Source organism: Arachis hypogaea, chromosome 4, assembly GCF_003086295.3.
Source record: "Arachis hypogaea cultivar Tifrunner chromosome 4, arahy.Tifrunner.gnm2.J5K5, whole genome shotgun sequence".
Classification (NCBI taxonomy): Eukaryota; Viridiplantae; Streptophyta; class Magnoliopsida; order Fabales; family Fabaceae; genus Arachis; species Arachis hypogaea.
In genome coordinates, this window is record NC_092039.1 from 37,891,112 (window position 1) to 37,897,055 (window position 5,944).

General features: G+C 42.5%; 1 non-coding gene across 1 annotated transcript; it reads right to left on the reverse strand.

Moving 5' to 3' along the window:
* Window positions 1-4,475: 4,475 nt before the first annotated feature.
* LOC112798910 (small nucleolar RNA R71) lies at window positions 4,476-4,579 on the reverse strand. Its single transcript, XR_003200506.1, has one exon. It is a non-coding gene; the product is annotated as a small nucleolar RNA R71 (small nucleolar RNA).
* Window positions 4,580-5,944: the final 1,365 nt, after the last annotated feature.

Below are 5,944 nucleotides of genomic sequence, written 5' to 3' on the forward strand. Positions count from 1 at the left end.
TTAATGTTGTATAAATTGAGGAAAGCCTACTACAAAATTTCCTTGTACACAATATTTAAGATTGTGTTATCTATTGGTTGGTCTTCGTCAGTGGTGAGAACACGCAGACTGTTTTTAGTTGTGACCCTTGACACGACAACGTATAGTTGTTCATGAGTAAATACGTGCTTTGGGAGGTATAGCCCAACATGTTGAAGGGATTGTCCTTGACTTTTATTGATTGTCATAGCAAAGTATAGTGACCATAGACCCTTTTAGATCACCTGTTTTTGAAAAACTGTGACCATAGACCATTTAAGGTCACCCCCCAAAACAGTGACCATAGACCTCTTTAGGTCACCCCAAAAAAATGTGACCATAAATCCCTTTAGGTCACCCTTTTTTAAAAACCGTGACCATAAACCTTTTAGGTCACCCCTATAAACCATGATCATAGACCCTTTTAAACCACTCATTTTTAAAAAACCGTGACCATAGCTTTTTTTTATCACGGTAAAAAACCGTGACCACCGTTTTTTACTGTGATAAAAAATCGTGGCCATAGACCCAAAATGTTGTGGTGTGATATAAGATATTGCCTCCTTTTTAAGACAAATGACCACTTAGATTCTGAAGGAGATAATGTAATTTTTAGAATTAGGACTTTTTCTCCCACACTTAAACCAGTCAAAATTTTTCCTTCAATAAACCATTTTCCAAACTGTGTGATTTTTAGTATTGTGCCATTGCATAATCCAGAGCCTTGGTTTATATTTCTAAGAAGCATTATTGCCGCTCCTTTTTTCAACCTTAGTGTGTGTAGCGAAAAACCTCAGAATTTAAGTGTGTTAAGAAACTTTGTTGGATAAAATAGGTCTTGATCTTCAAAATGAAAATCCGCTTTACAAATTGAATCAGAAGAGAAATAGATGCTTTCTTCAGCTGGTATCCTTTCCAATATATGGTCATTTATTAGATCAACTGTCTCATTTGTTGGAGTTAAGATTGCTCTAGGCACTAAGAAATCTGATTCTCCAACATGACCCTCCAAATCTTGATATATGTTGTTAACAATAGAGCAAACACCACTATCAGGATTTTTAATCAAGTCTGGGTCTATTGTTACCCATGCTTCTCCACTATCTTGGCAATGTTTTGCATTTCCAATGTCAAGAATCCAATCTGCAAAGTGTTTTATCTGTTCTTTTGATGTAGAATCTAAATTATCTGCCTTTAACCTCATATTTTGTTGTAATGAATGGACCTCACAAACTTGCCAAAGATAAGAAGTCTTAATACACGCTCGAATGGTGTCTTGTCTATCACCCTTGGGAATAACTGGCAAAACTTGCCTGAAATTGCCTCTTAACATAGTAGTTATCCCTCCAAAAGGCTTTGCTGACAAATTTTCTTGGACACTTTTCATGATATCACGAAGGCTTTCTGTCTATAGCTTCGAAGCAATATTTATTTGTCATTGGCACCTTATCCCAAATGATTAAAGATGTTTGCATGATCAACTCAGCACGTTGTGTTCCTTTTTTATGTCACATATTGCTTTTTCTGTTGGGTCCAAAGGTACTGTTCATACCCTGGGTCAAGCTGTCCGACCCGGGATGTTTAGCGATAAGCCGACCGACCTCTTCAGGTCAGACTATCCGACCTCTTCTCAAAGAGCTCGGCCAATGCCCGGCCCCTTCTCAAAGAGCTCGGCCAAATCGCCAAAGGAGCCCAAAGCAGGCCCAAAATGAAGGAACACAGCCCAATCTAAAGGTAGCCAAAGCCCAGAAAGATAAAGGTGGTTCCCCTAAAGATAAGATGACTTCACTCAAAGATAAGATAAGATAAGATAAGATAACTATCTTATCTCTAGAGAGGTCACTCCTCACCATTATAAATACACTGGAGCACCCAGGTATAACTCATACTTTGATTCTACTCAATACCTGCTTAATACCCTTGCTAACTTAAGCATCAGAGTCCCTTGCAGGTACCCCCCACCCTTCGGTGATAAAGGATCAGCAGCACTCTCAGTTCCACAAGTCGGACACACCAGCTTCGGCCGCTATACACCTGTCGGACACGTCGGCTCTGACCAACACAAAAGATCTCGATCGAGATCGACCTACAGTTTCAGGTAACCCTCGGAACATTGGCGCCGTTGCCGGAGAACTTGGAAGTCATCCCACCACCATGGCGGACAACCATGAAAACGACCACGATTTAGATCTAGAGGATAGAACGCCGCACAAAAATGCGGACACTACACCAAAGGATACTCCTCAACTTAACAACGAAAAGGATTCTCCAAATGCGGGAGCCATGGAGGTGCTTCAAGACCATTTAAAACAACTAGAAGAAGCCCTACATCAACGAGAGGCTGAGAAAGACCTACAAAGGGAGATAAAGCGACGCCGGGAATTGGAGGACAAACTCCTAAAAAACTCGAAGCCGATCTCAAGGCCAAAGCTAATCGATCCTCTCATAAGGATAGCTCCTGTAAGGACCAAGATCCATTCACCAAAGAGATCATGAAAGCTAAAGGTCCCAAAGGACTTCAAAGCTCCAGACATGACCCCGTACGACGGCACATCAGATCCAAGCCATCATCTTAGCAATTTCAGAAGCAGGATGTATTTCACGGAGGCCTCAGATGCAATCTATTATTCTCCATCCAGAAGGACAAAGCCAAACACGCATCGAGCCTATTAGGGATCAAGCAAGGAGATCGAGAGAGCCTTCGCAACAACATGGAAAGATTCAACAAAACATGTATGGGCATACAAAGTCTGCCAACAGAAGCAGCTATCAGGGGCCTCATCAATGGTCTACGAGAAGGACCTTTTAGCCACTCAATATCCAGGAAGCACCCAAACATCTCTAAACGAGGTACAAGAATGAGCAGAGAAGTACATAAACATGGAGGAAAACTCTCGACTAGGAGAGATCTCAACATTCCTACTCCTCTCGGGATAAGGGTAAAGAGTCCAAGAAAAAAGAAGATCAACATCGAGAGAAGCCTAGAAAATACCACAATTACACCCCCTTTGGGTGTCTGTTGTGGATGTCTACCGAGAAATATGCAACACTGAGAATATCCCATCAACTCGCCCAATCAAAAACAAAAGAGGTCGGACGCGTTGAAGGTCCACCTCACACCAAAGAGGTCGGACGCGTTGAAAGTCCACCTCACACCAAAGAGGTCGGACACGTTGAAAGTCCACCTCACACTAAAGAGGTCGGACGAGTTGAAGGTCTACCTCACACCAAAGAGGTCGGACGAGTTGAAGGTCTACCTCACACCAAAGAGGTCGGACGCGTTGAAGGTCCACCTCACACCAAAGAGGTCGGACAAAAGTTGAAGGTCCATCTCACACCAAAGTGGTCGGACAAGTTGAAGGTCAACCTCACACCAAAGAGGTCGGATAAGTCAAACGTCTCACACCAAAGAGGTCGAACGAGTTGAACGTCCACCTCACACCCCTGAGAGACATGTTCATGGAGGATTTGCAGGAGGAAGGATCTCTAAATCATCTTGCAAAGGACACCTCAAAGAGGTATATTAAGGAAAGGAGAGAGGTTTGAATAGGACTACGGGGTGCAAACAAGCCTTCCGAGATTTTGAAAATTCTTGGGGCAACTGATGGCGCCATTGCCGGGGATTGGTTTTCGATTGACAATTCTCCAATTGGAAGTTAACTAGATTGAGCATTTTTCTTGTTTTGTTAATTTAGTTCAAGTTACTTGTTGAGTTTTAATTTCTGCACTCTGTTATTTGCTTTTTCTTTCTTATGCCTTTCAATTCAAGCAACTAACTCACTGACCCACTAACTATTTGAATTAATTCCTCAACTGCTCTAACCATACTCTTCCATTAACCAAGAGTATTCCACTTGTTTGTTGCTTGTGGTGTGTTAGGTAGGAGAGGAGAGTCATCAACTCCTCCATATACCAAACCAGAGAGGACCCTTCATAGACTTAGAAGGGAAGCAAGAAGGAAGAGGGTACTAGGAGAAGAAGAATCTGAAGGAGAATCTGAGGACAACTTTGAGGAAGCTCTAGATCTCAACATGGATAGAGAAGTTCACAACCATGAGAGGGATGATGGAAACAATGCCATTCCTGGGAGGAGGGTTCTTGGTTCATACATAAACCCAACCTCTGGGAATTGTGGTAGCAGCATTCAGAAACCACCTATTCAGGCCAACAATTTTGAACTCAAACCACAGCTAATATCATTGGTGGAGAATCATTGTTCATTTGGTGGGAGTGCTAATGAAGACCCAAACCAACATCTCACAAAATTCTTGAGAATTTGCGACACTGTGAAGTCCAATGGAGTCCATGAAGATGCCTATAAACTGCTCTTGTTCCCATTTTCACTTAGGGACAAGGCAGCCAAGTGGCTGGAATCATTCCCAAGGGACAGCCTAACAACCTGGGATGAGGTGGAGAGCAAGTTTCTGGCACGTTTCTACCCCCCACAAAAGGTCAATAGGCTTCGATCCGAGGTTCAGACTTTTAGACAACAGGATGGTGAGACGCTCTACGAGGCATGGGAGAGGTTCAAAGAGTTGACAAGGAAATGCCCACCAAACATGTTCCCTGACTGGGTGCAATTGCATATTTTCTATGATGGGCTTTCCTATGAATCAAGAAAGGCTGTAGACCATTCATCAGGAGGATCATTGAATAGGAAAAAGACTGTGGAAGAAGCCATTGAAGTGATTGAGACAGTGGCTGAGAATGAGTATTACTATGCTTCAGAGAGGCACAACACTAAGGGAGTCATGGAGCTGAACCATGTTGATGCAATCCTAGCCCAAAACAAGGTGTTTGCCAAGCAACTAGCAGAGCTTACCAGGAAGTTAGACACAAAGCAAGTGGCTGCAATACACACACAAGATCAAGAGGACGCAAATACCAAAGGAGATGATTGGGAAGAGGCCAACTATGTGGGAAATCAACAAAGGCAATCATATGATCCACATTCCAACACTTACAACCCAGGATGGAAAAATCACCCAAACTTTGGGTGGGGAAACCAGCAAACCCAACCACAAAACCACAAACCTTACAACCACAACCAACATAACAATTCCACATACCAAAACTCCAACCAAAGATCATACCAAGCCACACAAAACACTTACTCCCAACCACCATATCATGGCCAAAATAACCAACCTGCCCAATCCAATCCGAACCAACAATTTCAAGATCAATTAAACCGGATAGAAAGAATGCTTACAACCATGGGTCAAGACATAATAGAATTGAAAGCCTTTAAGGAAGAAGTAAATTCCAACTTGCAAAACCAAGGAGCTGCCATCCAGAAGCTAGAAAATCAAATTGTGTATTTGTCTAAGCAAACCCCTGGACCAAGCGTTTCTCATGGTGCCAAGGCTATTGCAAGGGAAGAATGTAAGGCCATAACCCTCAGAAGTGGAACGAAGCTAAAGGAGATCTCAAAGGAAACCACAGAGGATGAAGCAAAGGAAAATGTGAGAGACAAGGAACAGGGACAATCTTCTACACCTTCTGCAACAAAAGAAAAAGAAAAAGAGGTCCTGAAGCCTTATACACTCAAAGCACCATATCCTCAACGTTTGATGAAAAGAGAAAAAGATGGCCAATTCTCCAGATTCTTGGAGATATTCAAGAAGCTTCAAATCAACATTCCGTTTGCTGAGGCAATAGAGCAAATGCCACTCTATGCAAAATTCTTAAAGGAATTAATGACCAAGAAGAGAAGCTGGAGAAATGAGGAAACTGTGTTGTTGACTGAAGAATGCAGTGCCATCATTCAACACAAATTGCCTCGGAAATTGAAGGATCCAGGCAGCTTCCAAATCCCCTGCATCATAGGAGAAGTCATGGTGGAGAAGGCCTTGTGTGACTTAGGGGCCAGTATCAATTTGATGTCTCTAACCATGATGAGAAGAATGAAGATTGAAGAAGCCAA